The sequence below is a fragment of the Bos javanicus genome, chromosome 19 (assembly GCF_032452875.1).
Source record: "Bos javanicus breed banteng chromosome 19, ARS-OSU_banteng_1.0, whole genome shotgun sequence".
NCBI classification, from domain to species: Eukaryota; Metazoa; Chordata; class Mammalia; order Artiodactyla; family Bovidae; genus Bos; species Bos javanicus.
Genome location: NC_083886.1, coordinates 31,353,853 through 31,369,990, shown reverse-complemented (window position 1 = coordinate 31,369,990; position 16,138 = coordinate 31,353,853).

Genomic DNA, 16,138 nt, shown 5'->3' with positions numbered 1-16,138 from the left:
AGATCCAGGGCACTAAGTGGCCTCACTTGCTGGGAGGCCTCCATTCTGTATGGAAGTAAACCATTGTTCTTTACTTAGTAAGCTACAGGACTAAAGAAACACTACTTATAGGGGCACTGAAATAGCATTGTTCCTAAAAATAGGGAAAACCAATGTAACAAAATGAGCTTTTCTCAGGTTCTCATTGGGGCTCGTTTTATTGTTTGCCACAGAGTTTTAACAAACTTAGTTATCTGGTTTCTCAATCTATAGCAAAATGGAAGCAGCAAATTAAAAGAAGATAGAGATATCTCCACAGGCAAGAAGAGTGAAAATAGTAAAAAAAAGAAAAAAAGAAAATGCCAGCTGAAGGCAAGAAAGAACAATATCAATCATGGGGCCACTTAGCGTCAGCTCAAATTGGCCCAACTACAACCGGTCCCCTTATAGAACAATACAATAACTGATGCTCCCAGTGACGACTCTGAGTCATAAAGGAAGGCTTAAATGGTTCCCTTCATTCTACAGAAGATGTCAGAAAACGTGAAATGCAGTTGTCAAAGATGTTCAATGAAAATGATTGAAGTAAGAAAAGGTTTCCACATTTGAAGGGCAAGCTTCCTAAACAGGCCCATTCAAAACAGACTAGCTCCTGAGACATCGTAATTGTGGAGAATTGTTAGAATTATAATATTTCATCTGCACATGTTCTCTTGTGTTAGAATATAAGGAACTTGAGAGTGGGGACTGGGGGGTATATTTCTGGCTTCCGTGATACCTAAAATAGCCTGGCTTTCACAGTGGCAACCACATGTTGTCATCGTCATAATCACACTCAAGTGTCCTCAGAACAAGCCTGCAGACTGGTCCTGTGCTTACCCCTACTCTGTGGCTCTATGAGCTCCCTCCTGGCTAGGCAGGACTACATTTCCCAGAATTCCCTTCACAGAGTGTTTCCTGTTGGGATGGGTCACAGGGTTTGAGGGCAGAAGTGAAGGAGGGTCTGCCATTTTGTTTTTACGCTCCCATCTAGCACGAGCCTTGGGGGAGCCTGAGGGTCTCGTGGCTGCTGTGCCTTTCCCTGGACCTTCTGCCAGCTCTGCCATTTCCTGGGATTGGCGTGTATTTAGTTATGTGATGAAGGGGGACAACTTCTCCTGCCGGACAGCCACTTCACTGAAGTTGGAGGCAGCTTAAACGGATATGGGTTCAAGCTGGTTCTGGTGGATTCCTGTTCATGTCCAAGTTTTCCAACTTATCTCTGTTCTTCTCTACATGCATCTGTCTGCCTACTCTGCAGATCTCAAGTAATAGCATTGGAAAGGAAGGCAAGGGCTTTGCAGAAATGGTTTACCCAGGTACCATGACTGAATAACATCAAATCCTTGATATAAAGGTGGATAGATAGAACTCCTTGTGTGGTTCTGCCTCTTTTGAGTCTTAACTGACCAATAGTCCCCATTTTACAGATGAGGAATGTGAGGCTCAGGGAGCATCAGTAACTTGTGTGAGGCCACAAAGCAAGTGAAGGGGGAGAGGCAGTCTTAGAATTTAATCTGACTCCAGTGCTTCTGTTCTTACTCATTAGGCTATAGGGTCTTTCTGATAAAAATTCACTAAATATATGAATCCAAAGAAATAAAACTTCGGAAGTGGTAGGAGCTTCCAAGTCAGGAAATTTTTTCATTTTCTTGAGCACTTACTTGGTGCCCAGAGAGCCCAGTCCTGGCACTGGGTAAACCACCCACTCTAGAATCTAGTTTATGAACTATCACCATGGGCCCTTTCAGTCTCATCTATGATTAAACAGCCACCAGTCAAATCTAGCTAGAGCTGTAAGCATGGCTTTCTCCTCCTTTGGAAACACTCTTAGAAACATTCTCACAGACACAACTGTCTAGTAGAATGTGAAGGCAAAGATAAACATGCATACATTAGTGTCAGAAAGGGCTCTGGGGCAGGGATTTTATTTTCCATTCAATGTGGTTCAGTTAGTGAAATACATGACTAGTCATTTCTACTTAAAGTAACAATAAAGAAGATTAATCCAGACATGCCGTATCTTCTGAATAGAAGCATGCAATTTGCATACACCAGTGTTGCTAAACTCTAAAAAACAACTTGACATTTACTTAGGATTTCTCAGTGGAGATGTACCTCCCTTATCCTACTATGAGAACTTCTAATGTCGAGGTAAATGCTCTAATCTGTCTGTCAGAATATCTCAGGTCTCATCCTGGATGTACCATTAATAGCTGTGTAACCCTAGGTAAACAAATTCCCTTCTCTGGTTCTTGATTGGCACATTATGAAAGGAGGGTCTCTAAATTACATCCATTGGCCTTTCTGATTCTTTGCAACATCTTCCAAGTTGGCTGATCGTTAGCATTTTCCATCTAGGTGTAGGACAATCAAATGAGATCTTCAAGTTTTACAACATATGCTCCTTCCAGGAAGTATGTAAAAATCAAATAAAAACTATTTGGCCATGTGTAAATCTGATCCCAATGTGATAAGAGTACTAATTCTTTGTATGGACCTGACTCTTTTAAGGACTGCTCCCCCACCTGGAGATCTTGCAAAATCTTTTTTTTTTTTTTAAACTGAGTAAAATCTGATCTGATTAGGTCTTGAATGTCAAGGAAGGTCCAGGATGGGCAAGATATAAAAGAGATGTCTGGGGACTTCCCAGGTGGTCCAGTGGTCGGGACCCTGTGCTTCCCGTGCAGCGGGTATGGTTCCATCCCTGGTCAGGGAACTGAAATCTCACATGCCACATGATTCAGTCAAAAAAAAGAAAGAAAGAATTTGTCTTGACTACTGAATTTTTTGGCTCCGCTAACATTTTATGCCCAGGGCCAGTGCCTCACTTGCCTTTTCTGAGTCTCAGTTCTCCACATCTTCCAAATCTCTATTCCTAGTCCTTTTCCACTTCCATTGGTGACCCTGAAGTCAACCTAGCTCTCTCCATCTCTCTCTCTCTGCCCCCCACCATGTCTCTTCATCTTCCAATACACTAAGTTCTCCTTGAAAGTTGTTCAATTCTGTTACCTCTTTCAGCCTTTGCCAGACTATGTTTCAGGAACAAAACACAGAGCAAATCATGTTATGAGTATCACACCTACAAGAGGCTACCCACTGCAAGGTGATTTCCAAGCCCCAGCAGATAATCTGCTTGTCTCAAGCAGTATTTGTAAAGCTATTTTTATGGTCCCTTGGAGAAATAACTCTGTCCTATAAAAGACCATGGTGCTGGGAAAGATTTAAGGTAGGAGGAGAAGGGGATGACAGAGGACAAGATGGTTGGATGGCATCACTGACTCAATGAACATGAGTTTGAGCAAGTGCCGGGAGATGGTGAAGGATAGGGAAGCCTGGAGTGCTGCAGTCCATGGGGTTGCAGAGAGGTGGACACGACTGAGTGAACAGCAGCAAATTCATCAAACAAATGATCTGGAGGTAATTTAGAGACCCTATGATTCTTACTGAATTTCCAGTATTCCATCTGGAAAATTGAAATGAATAGTCCCTTGCGAACCCAGGAAATCTGAGTGACAACTTCCTGTTTTGAGTTACAATGCTGTCAGTTCTGTGCTCTGATTAAACCTATGTGATAAACTTCATACTGAAACGAAGCAGAGCTCTGCAGTCTTTGCCCCCCACCCCCATATCCTCTGCCTGTGGAAAACTTTAGTCAAAGAATAACCTTAATCAGACAAATGAGAGCATACAGAAACAAAGGAAAACAGTAAAAGGAGACCAAATAATAATCACGTAGTCCTTAAGCAAAGTCAAGGACCTTCAGTTCCTTCTCAAGAACTGTAGATAAGATTCTGAGCCATAACCTGTGAGCTGTCTTATAAGTGTTAAAGCCTCAGGTGGGAGAAGTGAAGTACATGATGACCACACTGTACCCACGATATGAGCTGCTACAATTCTGAGAAGTGGCTTCAGAGAAATGGGAACACATGGACCCTGGAATTGAAGATTAACTGTACCTAAAATGATCAAGATGATGCTGGTCAGCCCACTGATGACCAATTTGAAGATGACTGTCAGAGCTGACTGTGCTGTTCCTGCAAGCGATCTCCCCCCAATCCCTACCAGTCACTGGCATTTGAAATGAAACGAACATTCCTTTCCACCAACCTGGCCTGTCTATTAGCTTTTGAGCAGTGAGCAGCTGGACCCTACCACATTCTTTCGATAACAATATCATCCAAACTTACCTTTTTTTTTTATGCTTTTGCTTTATGAACATACAACACTTACAATCTCGGTGCTCAATGGAAAATGAAAACACATGTGTTAAAGCAAGGTCAGTTCAAGAAACTTGCCAGAAAGCTAGCAGAAACCCAAGGACCCTGCAGTTACCATGGTCACTGAATGAAGAAATTGACTCAGAGGAAGGTAGAGTCATGAAGACCTGGGAAGGATTCAGTGAGAGAGGAGATGTGGTAGAAATACTCACTTAACATTCACATGGTTGGGGTCCTGGCCAGAACCTGAGAGAGGGGATCCCCAGGGAAGTCTCTAGAAGGTTTGGCTACTTAGAGGACTGTGATTCCATGAGTAGGGCAGACTCACAGAGGATGAGATGGCTCTTCCCATCACACACAATGTCAGTGGCTGCTAACAAACCAGCATCAGGTTCAAGAGGAAACAAAAATCACCCCACTACTGGCCATTATTGTAGCAGAAAAAAATGACACCTGAGGAGTTTAAAAGGCCAGGAGGCAAAAAACAAGGTCTGCAACAGGTGAAAACTGACAACATTTTATTAGCTGTTATGGATGTAGAACCCTTATTCCTGATGGAATATAAACCCACAGGGTTTGTACAGATTTATGTATGTTATTCCCATTGCGGCAGTGCTCCATAGGTGTATGAAAGTTTGTCACTGAGTCTTGTCTGACTCTTTGCAACCCCATGGAATTCTCCAGGCAAGAATATTGGAGTGGGTAGGCATTCCCTTCTCCAGGGGATCTTCCTGACCCAGTGATCAAACCCAGGTCTCCTGCACTGCAGGCAAATTCTTTACTGCTATGCCACTTCAGAAGCTCAGTGTATATACATACATCAAAATTTGTCAGATTGTATACTACATGTGCCGTTTTTCATGTATATGAAACAAATATACCTCATTAAAGCCACGCACACGTGTGCAAAAAAAAAAAAAAAAAGCACACAGATTGGATCCAAAAAAATGTAACTTTTGTTGAACAGAGGTAGCTCTTGAGCATACCCCTCAATTCTAGGGAAAGGAAGAACAAAATTACCACCCAGTCTCATCTCAATTTTTCTTCCAAAACCAATAGACAGGATTTTTCTTAAATGAAATAAATTTGTTTGTCTCTTTGACATTTGGTAGAAATACTGAAAATAAAGTACAGCTAGCAGACAGTGATTGACATATTCCGTTCTCTGTTCTGTCAGGAAATAAAACAGGCACCTCACTACAGAGTGTGATTTATAGCAAGGAGAACATGAGAAAGTGTGTTGTCTTCTTAGTCAAGTTAAAGGCCTCTTCCAATTATCAGAAAACACAGCCCATTTCTGAAGAGTCGGGGACAGGAAGCAGTGGTTGCAAACACCAGGTCTCCAGGAGGAGTGGAAGGCAACATGTTGGGAGCTGTGGCTGTTCCATGGTTTTACAAACCAGAAGGACCATCATGGATGAGACACACAGCACAGAAAAAGGAGCAGAAGAGAACTGTAGTTCCCATATTCCATCAAGACTGAGAAGCCAAGCAGGTCACCATGCTTTTTCTTAAAGCAAAGATAAAGTGCCTTAAGTTTTAAAAATGTTGTTTTTGTCCATGTGTAAGTATCCTCACTCAATTAGTTCATTTACAAGCACTTACTGAACTGTCTGTTGGATGTCAAGAACACAGACGGGCTAATAGAGATAAGTAGAACACATCCTTGACAACTTAGAACTTACATGCTCACTGGGGAGACAGAGGAATAAGCAATTAAAAGACAACTTACCAGATGGTAAAACAGAGTCACATATAAAGCACGATAGGAGAAATGACTCTAGTTGGAGAAACCCAAATGTGCTTGGCATGAAAGATGACCTTTGATCACTGACTCATGGATGAGTCAGAAAGAATCAAGAAGACATATTGATATATTCTCAGCACATGAAAGAGCACAGGGTTGACATATGGAGGCTTATGTGTGAACTATGTGTGATTCGATAGTCGCTCAGTCGTTTCTGACTCTTTGGGACCCCATGGACTGTAGTCTACCAGTCTGCTCTGTTCTTGGCATTCTCCAGGCAAGAATACTGGAATGGATAGCCATTCCTTCCTCCAGGGGATCTTCCCGACCCAGGGATTGAACTCAAGTCTCCTGCATTGCAAGCAGATTCTTTACTGTCTGAGTCACCAGAGGCACGTGTTATGTGTGGGTAAATGCAAAACAAATGAAATGGGATGAACGATAGGGAGTTCTTTTGTTCTGTTTGTCAAGTGTAACCCAAATGGTAAGTTAGAGGTTTCTTCTTGACGTGGAGGGCACCAGGATCTGGAGGTGCAACGGAGAATTTCAAGGGCAACCACCTGGGTAGACCAGGGCATGGAGTGGCACCAAACGATGGGCTGGAGACTGCAACAAATGCCCCGTCACCCCACAGAACAACATGGTTCATCCAGACATGGTGGACCTGAAATGGGATAATTTGACAACCAAGTGCCCAGCTCAGCAGCTTTATCCAGAAAAGACACTGCTCATGCATGAAACTGCCCTTCTGGTACTGCCTGCAACTGTAGTTCTCAAGTCCTCAGGCTACCCCTCAAGCTTATGACCTCGATATCAGATGATTTCAGAAGAATCTACTCATCTGGCTTGGTGAACAAATTCTAGATTCAGATAGACACTTTATTGTTCAAAGATGAAAAAATAGAAACAAAATAATATGGGACCTATGAAAAGATCCTAAACACAGATGGATAGGATAATACTTACAAAGCAATAGAAGGACATTTTTAAAAAAGATTTACTGCAGGAAACAGACATAAATTTTAGACATTTGTCTTGTATTGTCAACAATGTTAAAACAAAAGACAACACAGTGAGATCAAAAGGCAGCTGCCAAGAGGGAGTTATAAAAAGGCAACCGAGGAGATAAGCAGAGAATGTTACTTTTAAGTAAGTGAAAAGGGATTTTTTTTTAATGCATAGAAAATAAAAGAATCAATGGTACAAAAAAACATATTAGCAATGTGGAGGACAATTCTGAGGAACTCATAATCAAGAGGAAAAGGAAAAACAAAAATCATAAAAGGGACGATGCCACAAACAGATAGCAGAAAAGAGAGATCCAAAATACAATTTAATGGTATATTCAATGGAAGAAATAAGACAAACAGAGCAGAAGCGAATACCAATGATTAAATAAAAGAAAAATCTCCTTTCACCAAAGACGTGAGCTGCAGAGCAAAGTCTTCAATGGATATTAACGTTCCCACCAGATACAGGTGCATCCTGAACTTAAGGGGAAATAAGATAGATTTAACAGGTGATCTGCCTTTCTACTTTCTAAAAACAGACTAACTTCAAAATTATCCATTGAGACTTTAATGCCAATGGTAATTGGCCAAGTTGTGGAGGCGAAGGGGTGAGATTGAAATACTCTGTACCAGTTTTAGTTAAATCCTTCATATTACAAGAGACAGAAGCCCTGCGGAAGAGGAAGAATTGTGCTCGCTCCCTAGTATTTCTCCCGCAGACTCTCCCAGGACTCTCCTCAACTTGGTGATGTAAATGAGAAGATTTGTGGTGTCTAAGGTGTGAAAGAGTTGACCCCATTAATCATGTCCTCCCTCTTGAAGTATTTTTATAACTTGGCTTCTGGGAGCTGTTACTCTGCTGATGTTCCTCCTATTTCACTGGCTATTTCTAAGTCTTCGCTACTGCTTCCCTCTTTTCTTTTTAACCTTTAACCTTTGAAGTTCCCTAAGGCTAAGTCCTTGGACCATCTTTCTTCTCTCTCATCACTTATTCCCACTCCCCGGCGATCCCATCCAATCCTGTGATTTTAGACATTATTTATAACCTGATGATCCCCTGGTCCATATCTCTAGCTTCAATACCTCCCTTAGTTATCCAATTGCTTTCTTACTGAACCCTAATGTGTTTAAACCTGAGTGCTTGATTTCCTGCCATCCCCCATCCATTTTCCCTCCACTGGCCTCCCTACCTCAGTTCATGGTAACACCATTCATCCGGCTTTATTGACACCAAGAGCATCCTCATCACCTCAGTGTGGTCTGTGAGCAACCACTGTCAGCTCTACCTTCAGTGTGGTTTGTGGACAGCCACCATCAGCTCTACCTTCAAGGTTTGTCTTGAATCCACTCACTTCTCTAGAGCCTTCCACCAGTACCATTCTGTCCAGTGGACCACTGTCTTTCTTGGACCTCTGCCACGGCCTCCTCATGGAACTCTCTGCTTCCATTTCTGCTTGTTCTCAGTTCTTCACCCAGGAATCAGAGTGATCTGGATAAGACATGAATTGGCTCATGTCCCTCCCTGCTTTTCACTGTCCAGTGAGTCTCAACCTACTTAGATCAACTGCAGAGTCTGACTGTGACCTCAGAGGCCCTCAGCTCACCTGTCCAGACTCATCTCCTACCCCATGCCCCATCACTCACCAGGCTCAGCCTTACTGGCCTCCTCTGTGTTCCTTGAACATCCCAAGCACCCTCCCACCTTTGGACTTTCACACGTGGTGCTTCTTCCTCCCCCAAGAAGGTCTGGCTGCCTCCTTCAGGTCTCTGCTTCAACCTCACTGCCTAAAAGTGGCCTCCTTAACTATTAAAATAAAAAGTACCCAGCCCCTGATACTCTTTACAACCTTACTCTGCTTTATTTTCCTTGAGAGCATATATCACTATCTGACAATGATTTTCCAGTCATTTAAATCTTTATTAGTCTCTCCTATAAAAACGTGAAATCTTAAGGGCAGGGAATATACCTTCCTTCACTCATTGCTGTATCCCCAGTGTCTAGTATATAGTAGGTGCTCAACAAACACTGGTGGAATGTTTGAATGAATGAGTGAATGAATGCCTGGTTCTATTTTAAGAGAGTTGAGGGAAGAAATACCCGTAGAACCCAAAGACAGTACACAGGAAAACACTGGCCATCTGAAAATGTTACATGAGTTTTGGAACAAGTGGAGAAATATCGAGGGGAAGGCAGGCTGGGGTGGAAAAAAGCAAGCTGCAATTTTTTTTAAAGAAAGTGTTTTACAGCACCTTGTTGAAAGGAAAGAGGGTAAAACAAGAACAAAGAATAAGATTATTGGACTACAATGCTTCTTAAAAGAGTCGGAACCCTGAAGTGGGAATGCATATAATATAATCAGGGTAAAACATATTATGGGAAAGCAAGGGGGAGAAAGAGGAGATACAAAAGAATAAAACTACAACCCTATTTTGTCTACAAAAACCCGTGATGTCTTTAACTGAATGTTTGTGTAAATGGTTTTGGTTTTCCTGGTGGTAGGAAAGGAATTGCAAATACTGTATGTACACTATGGAAATTCATTTTGCAATTTTTGAAAAGCCTGTGAGAACTGAATGCAAGAATAGATGTGAAAGTATAAAGGGTTCTGCAAATGAAAGGTATTGTCATGAAAAGAATAAAAAGCAACACTGTTAGGATGTGAGAGTTAACTTTGGGGAGCCTGCTTTGAATTCCAAGTAGCTCAGGATCCAGGGCCGTGAACAGGCCCAAAACTCCTGTTGCTGGATAAATGAAGCAGTCAGTGATGACTTTCCAATGGAGCTGCTGTTAGTGGGAGGTGAGCAAGGAAGAGAGGGAGCTGTACCCCCCAGAGAAGCCTTGGCCCTTCAGAACGCTCAGAGCTAATCCAGCTTACAATATAAATATGTTTTCCATGCTTCTGTGGAAGGAAGGCACCCCTTTAGCAGTAACGGTTGTGAACCACACAGGTGAACAGATGCAGGCAGGTGGACTCAGGGATGTGACTCAGAAAACGCCTGAGCAGGGAGACGGTGTTCCTGAACGACCAGCAAATGACAGTGACAGCTCCTGCCAGAAGGACGACTTCTGTCCTTGATCTAAACGCCCTCGTCCTAGATAATAGGGGAGAGCTGTCCTTCCGGCCTTCTTCCTCAAGTTTTGGCATTGAACTCCAAAAGGCACAGCCTGTAGCCCTGCTGGAAACGTAGCCTGAGAGCTTTACAGCAGTGGTGTAGGCACTTTGAAGAAGGGCTCTTTGTCTGGTTCTGAAATCCTGCAACGCCAATGTCAACCACCATCTGCTTGTCCGTCATGTGCATCTTTAAAGCGATCTTGAGGTGGAGCTGAGATAGAAGCACCAGTCTTGATGCTCTCCATGCTGGAGAGAAGGAACCATCCTTTACCCAACAGGGGACATTCCCTGCCAAGGATCAGGGCTGGGACAACCAGAGAAGTCCCAGCCTCAGCCATGTGTTGGCATTTTCCTTCCCCTCATGTCTGAAAGCAGCACCCTGGGCAGCCTCTGTGGTGGGATATGGGGTGATGCCTCCCTCCTCGGTATCACTTCCCACATCCTGATGCAGATATGTGTGTCCCCCCACACTCGTGCAAGTCCAGCCTCCCAGCCACCAGTGGAGGCTAGAGACGGAAGCTGCCCTCTGGAGGAACACTGGGTGACCTTGTGTCCTCATCCAAACTCTCTGGGCCAGTGCTACAGACACAGCCCCACCGTACGTCCTTGTCCCATGCTGGGCGCATTTTCTGGACACGTTTCCAGGATGAGCAAAAGAAACAGCAGTCACACCTCCACTTGGGTACTGAGACAACACCAACAGCTTCCTCTGGCCAGCTTTCCAGCCCAAGAGCAGAAGCCTCCCCCAGCTCTGCCTGGGAATGAATACCGTGGGGCCAAGCAAAATACTGTCTTTCCTTGTGTGCTAGGATTCTCCCGGAGACCTCCCAGAAATCTCTCCAGGGCTGAAAAAAAAAAAAAATACTAAAAGGGCAGCTTATATTCCTGCTGCAAAGTTTATATAGTTCTTTTAGATGCCTGGGGCAGGAAAGGAGGAGGATCAGCTTGGTATCTGCTCCTTCTCTCAAATATCTCAGCAATTTGAAGCCTGTATTAGTCAGCATAGGTTAGGTTATGCAGCAGTAGCAACAACAACAAATCCCCCCCACCCCTCAAATTTCATTAGGTTCAAACAGTAAAAGTGTATTTTGTCTCATGCTCCGTGTCCACTGAATAGGGCTCAATTCACTGGAGTCACTTAGGAACCCAGGCTAACAGAGGAGCCAGTACACTAAATGGTATCAAAAGAGAGATCTGCAGAAGATCTTTCAACAGTTAAATGCTTCAGTCTAAAAGTGACACGTGTCACTTCTGTTCACAGTGTATCCGTCAGAACTATTAAATTAGGTGTTTCCAATCAGAGGGGGTTAGGAGCTACAATCCTATCCAGCTCTGGAAGTAATGAGAACCAGAAATGTTCAGGAAACAGCACCAGCGGTGACATGTGACAAAGGACATGAGGCTAGGAAGCCAGCTCCTCGATGCCAGCACTCCAGGAAGAAGACCCCCCACTTTGTTCCAAGCTCAGAAACAGGTCCTCCCTCATCTTTTGCTATTAAATTTGAAGCCAGGAGAGGCCCTGTGATGATCCTAGTGGGAGGGTCACAAGAGGGAGTGATGGCCTGAGGGCCTTCTGGAGGAGAGGGTTTGTTACTCTCTGGTGACATTTATTGAACAACATTTACTATGACGGATGGCTCCTGGAAGCATGACATTTAAGTGTTTATCGATCCCATAGTACACTGGAGAGGATCCAGGAGATGCTCTGAACCAGGCACAGCGCCAGGATGGCCAGCTGCACCAAATCAACTGGGGCGGACAGATGCCCCAGAATCCAGCCTGCTAAGGACACAGCATCTTCCTTAGCCCTGCAGACACGTGTGAAACCTTAAAGTTCACCTCTCCCCACATAAAGGCCAGGCTGCATCAGCCCAGAAGGATGATCCTGTGAGGAATCCTTCTCTTGTTTCCTTCAAATTCACACCAAGGGTTTCTTTCCTTGCTCACTTTTCAACTGCACTTGAATGTCAGTGGTAATGGGGACAATGCCTTCTATCCAGCACCTCCTGTGTCACTTTCCCACGGCTGGGAGCACGTGCCAACTCCAGCCTCCTTGCTAGAGCTTTCCCCTTGCTCCTCTGGAGCCTCTGGGAACCAGGGCCTCACTGCTAGCAAATTCTCTCTTCTTTCTAAGTGATGCCAAGGACTCAAGGAAGCCAGAATGTGAATGTGACAATTAAATAGGTACAGTGGAGCGTGGGGTTCTGAAGCCAGGGTGGTTTGGAAACAGGAAAACAAGGAGCTGTGCAGAACTGAGGCTGAAAGGGAAGAGTCCCTTTGAGATCTCTTGTGAGTCAGGGTGAAGCCCTTGGGAGAAGAGGCTGGAGCTGGGCAAGAGTCACACATGGACCCACAGGGAGACTTCGAAAGGTGTCATATACGGATCAGCCAGCATCACAGGTCAGACCCTGGGAACCATGCCAAAGCCAGCCTGGTCACCTCACAGCAAGGAAGCACAGACAGAAGGTAGCAGTGTGCCCTTCTCAAGAGCACGCAGCCAGCCAGTCGTGGGCAGAATATGGGCAGAACAGCACCCTCGGCATTGTTGCCAAGTGGGAGCGGATGCTGTGGACACCAGGCAGCCCAGATGCAGCCTCTTCTTCTCTGGACTTGGAAGTGCCTGAGGCTGGCAGCTCCAAGGTCACTGCTCAGATTCTTGAGGATTCTGAAGAAAAAGGCTACAGGTGCTCAGAGGCAGCGGGGGAACAAAGGTAAAGATGCAAGTTGTTCTCTCTATAAGATTAAGAAACACCACTACAGTATATCAACGCATATATATGGAATTTAGAAAGATGGTAATGACGACCCTATAATGCAAGACAGCAACAGAGACACAGGTGTAAGGAACAGACTTATGAACTGTGTGGGAGAAGGCGAGGGTGGGACGATATGAGAGAATAGCACTGAAACATGTATATTACCATATGTAAAACAGATGACCAGTGTAAGTTCAGTGCATGAAGCAGGGCACTCAAGACTGGTGCTCTGGGAAAACCCAGAGGGATGAGGTGGGGAGGGAGGTGGGAGGGGAGTTCAGGATGGGGGCACACATGTGTACCCGTGGATGATTCATGTCAATGTATGGCAAAACCACCACAATATTGTAAAGTAATTAGCCTCCAATTAAAATAAATTAATTAATTAAAAAAAATATTAAGCATACCTTGATCCATCATTCCTGCTCTCGAGGGTGCTTCCATGGAAACAGGGTTTTACTGCTCACATAGGTTGATAATAAATAGTTAAGTCCCAATTTTTGACCTTGTAAACCTCTACCTGTAATACTACATTTGTAAGAACTCTTGGAGTTGTGACACACACATACACACACACACACACACACAAATCAAATAGGATTAAGGAGGGGAAACAGGAATTATCGGCAAAATAACTGAAAAGTCAAAGACATAGGGTGCCATGGCTGCTGCTGCTGCTAAGTCGCTTCAGTCATGTCTGACTCCGTGCGACCCCATGGACTGCAGCCCACCAGGCTCCCCCGTCCCTGGGATTCTCCAGGCAAGAACACTGGAGTGGGTTGCCATTTCCTTCTCCAATGCATGAAAGTGAAAAGTGAAAGTGAAGTCGCTCAGTCGTGTCCGACTTAGCGACCCCATGGACTGCAGCCTACCAGGCTCCTCCATCCATGGGATTTTCCAGGCAAGAGTACTGGAGTGGGGTGCCATTGCCTTCTCTGGGGTGCCGTGGGTATCAACTCAATTGCTGGCATCAGGACAACTCCTCTCCCCTCTGTTTATCTCTGTCTCTCTCAATATCTCCCTCTCTCTCCTCTGTTTTCCCCTCCTTCTTATGAAGCGGCAACACAGCTGTTGACAGGACAGGCTGCTCCTTCTTAAAAACTCTAGCACCACATTGCCCTTACCCCACAGTCCTAGAGAACAGGGCATGATGACCCTCCTGGGCTCAGCCTTGTTCATCCCAAAATAAAAGTGTAAATCGCTCAGTCGTGTTCAATTCTTTGTGACCCCATGGACTGTAGCCCGCCAGGTTCCTCTGTCCATGGGATTGTCCAAGCAAGAATACTGGAGTGGGTTACCATTTCCTCCTCCAGGGGATTTTCCCGACCCAGGGATTGAACTCAGGTCTCCTGCATTGCAGGTGGATTCTTTACCATCTGAGCCACAAGGGAAGACCATGTCCATCCCAAGCCAACAACTGTGGTCAGACAGTGGAGGACAGCTGACCAGCCAGCTCAATCTGGAGCTGGGTGTTAGGGCTCAGCCTCTCTGGATGAGAAAAGAAAATAAGTCTGCTCCTTCCCAGAGGGAGAACAGACAGAAACACCAGCCACCTGCTCCCAACGCCCGCCGACCCCTCCGTAGAACTCATCTGTGAAACTCCTGCTGCATCTTGGTCCCTCCCTAGGCAGCCACGAGTTACTATTAAAGGTCTGTTTCATTTAATTCAGTGAGTCTATTGCTGGGTCTGAAGAAGTTGAACTCAAATAAAACACACACTGTCCCCTCCCTAGCTTCTCTTTTGTGCTCCATGGTGGTCAAAAAACAAACGAAAGGGCAAGTTTCCCTCTGTGGTGACCCATGTGTCTGCTCCCTGGGAGTGTGATTCTAGTCACTTTAGAAGAAGATGCAGAGGAACTTCCCTGGTGGTCGAGTGGTTTAGACTTTGCACTCCCAACGCAGAGGGCCTGGATTCAATCCCAAGTCAGGGGACTAGATCTCACATGCTGCAATTCAGAGTTTGAACACCACAATTAAAGATCCTTCATGCTTCAACGGAGACCTGATGCAGCCAAATAAATCCATAAATAAGGTTTTTAAAAAAAGAAGGCAGAGATGTAGGATCTATGCTAACTACTCGCTATGGAACTCAACTGAGGTTTCTAAAACCTTTGAGGTCTTTACAAAATACAGTTGCTTTGTCCAACTTTGTGACATTCAAATTAAAACCTCTGTTTATCTACTTGTTTACTGAAACCATAGCAAATGAGATTAACATTAAAAAAAGGAAAAGACAACAAGATAATTAAGTTTGATTGCTCCAGAGCAGGTTGGTGACAGCCCTGGAAACGTGCCAACACTAATTGACTGGAGCTATTTCCCACACAGTTAATTGCAATTGGTCATTGAAAGCCCTTGAAATTCTCTCAGGTCCCCTTGGCTGAAGTGTGGAGAAGGGATTTAGAAGTGTGAAGGAGACTGGGGCTTGGAAAGGGACCTACCAGGGACATCTGGTCCTTCCTCTCCTAGAGTGCTGTTAATGTCGTGGACACTGAGATGGCTATGTTCACTGAGGATGCAGAGGCTATGCCAGAGAGGCATACGTGATCAGACCTTCTCTGATCTCCCCCAACTTTGACTAAATGTTGACCATGTTCAAGTCCTGTGCTGGAAATTGCAAGGACACATCTCTTTAAGTTGCTTGAACTGACCTGCAGTGGGTAACTTTAAAAATAGCAGAACAGATGTATATGTATGGCTGAGTCCCTTTGCTGTCTACTTGAAACCATTACAACATTGTTAATCGGCTATCCTCCAATACGAAATAAAAATTTTTTTAAATGACAGAATAGAATGCAGTGGGCTGCCAGTAGCAGAATGCTGGCTCTAGTAGGGGAAAGATGGATTAACCAAGCAGGGAGGAAGAGCAGGAGAAATCAAGGAACGCTTAATGAGAAAGATCCCTGTAAGTAAGGTCTTAAAGAATAAGATTTAGATGCATGGAGGAGAGGAAGGGGAGACCTGCCTGAGCAGAGAGACAGTAGGGTTAAGGGAAGACGACACGTGAGTGAGGCTGGAGTGCTCTGTCCATTGAAGGTGTGCTCCAGTCTTCTAGTGCCAGGGAACGGATGCCCCATCCTGGTTACTGGTAGGACTCTCATGGGACCAGGAATCTTGCAGGGACCTGGGGCTCCCCAGACTGAGGGGGCAGACGTGTTTCAGGGCACAAAGCAGCTTGTGATCAAGTCTCCCTGCAGCTCTTTCAGTGGAGCTTCTTCTGACCTCTACCCTCTGCTGACTGTTAATGCACTCAGCTCTCCTCTGCCTCTGGGCC